The sequence below is a fragment of the Melospiza georgiana genome, chromosome 11 (assembly GCF_028018845.1).
Source record: "Melospiza georgiana isolate bMelGeo1 chromosome 11, bMelGeo1.pri, whole genome shotgun sequence".
Taxonomy (NCBI): Eukaryota; Metazoa; Chordata; class Aves; order Passeriformes; family Passerellidae; genus Melospiza; species Melospiza georgiana.
This window is the reverse complement of record NC_080440.1, coordinates 7,273,620-7,275,439: the sequence shown is the minus strand read 5'-3', so window position 1 is coordinate 7,275,439 and position 1,820 is coordinate 7,273,620.

Sequence of the window (1,820 nt, the reverse complement as noted above, 5' to 3'; positions counted from 1 at the left end):
GCATTTTATTTTGCCTGCAGAAAATTTACAGTTCAAATGACTTCTCTATGCTTCATCAGACTAATCGGATGACAAATTGGTTGAGCTACAGAGAAGAGACCTCAGACAACAGAAAATTGTAATGGAAGAAAAAATTAAATGCCTGCTTTAGGTAGGAGCAGAGATTTTGCTTCGTACCAATCTCAGTTTTCATTTTCTCCTTCTGTGCTAGCGCAAAGCTTTGTGAAATGGAAATCAGATTATTTAATCTCATTACAAGGATCTACAGGCTTGACCTCATCATTTTCTTCAGTGACACAGAGCCTCAGAAATGCTGTCCTTCCTTAACCAACAGAAACAACCACAGCCTCTATTTAATGCTGCACTTCCTACTGCCACTGAAGCCTTGTGAAGCATTCAGAACAAAACTTATTTTGTCCTCATCTTATTTATCATTTTTGATGTCTTTCTGCTACCCAGATCAAGCAGTTTAACAAATACCCAAAGATATCTCCATTTTGCAGAAGGGAATGGGGAGATGGGAGCAGTTTTCTCCTTCCTTGCTGTGCTGGCTGACCTTGCCTGGAGTGACACAGAGCAAAAGGGATGAAGATACATTGCCCTAGTTTTCAATAAGAGACTTAACACAGACTTAATGTCAGGTTTGGAGCTCTGAACTGCCCCTGAAAATAAGTTTGCTCTTAAATTTCAATGAAACATTATTTTCTGTGCAAGGACTCTCGTCTGGGCTGGCGTTCATTTCACAGGCAGAACTGTGGCACCATCTTCTGGATGACTCTTTAGACAATAAATAATAACCCACCTAAAGAGAAGATGTATCTTTATCATCCCTAACAATGAGAACAGCTTGAATATTCATTAACTGTGCACTCCTGATTACAGCAAGCTTTAAATCATTTAATTATGCCATTCATTTTGGAAGCACTAGGAGCTAGTCAAACCCTTGATTGCTGAATTTTGTTGTGAGGAATTCAGGTTTTGCATCTGAGAGGATATTTCTACCTGCAGAGCAATAACAAGTGTCCCACTTACTAAACACAGGGGCATAACTGTTCCTACTGTGAGGTTATGAGCTCAGGCTGTTCTCTGGTGAACCAGGAGTGAGTTATTCCACCTCAGATTGTTAGCCATGAAAACTTCATTTTTGTAACAGGCAAATGGAAGAAAGAGGTGCAAAAGAACCTTTGAAGAGCAGCCTGAGAATGCCTGTAAATGTAATGCACAGCCCAAGCCTCCTGCTACTGCCTAACACAGGACTAAGGAATCAGAAAACTTTACAGACTTCTTAGAATCACAGCTTTCCTGAACACAGATTGTAGACCAGTAATTACAGTGAAACCCCTAAGGCATCCAACTACCTAAGGGTAGCCACCAGCAGCTTGGCACTGGGGAGTTTTAGGAAAAAATGCTGATGCATGGCAGCTCTGCTGCCCCTCAGCTGTGAGATCTCTGCATCCTCCCAGTGAAACTGATTTTCAAAACATGTACTTGCATAATTTTGTTTGGTGCTGACCACTGCAAATTCTGTAGCAGGTTGAGATTATCTGTCGGAGACCAGTTATTGACTGTGGGTATCCATCACTTTTTTTTTCCCTTTATATCTTGTAACACTGATACTGGTTTTGATTCTTTTTTACTGTAATAAAAATGTCTTTGGATTGTGTTTTGATTGAAGATAAGGAACTGAAGGCTGCAGAAGCTTTTTACCTCCTCTGGTGGTTACGCCCTGAGAAATATGAAGCAAGTGGGTTGCAATTTTCCTCCTTTCTGTCTCCCCTCCAAATCTCAGAGCCCTCACTGCACCCCCTTGGGAACTCGTT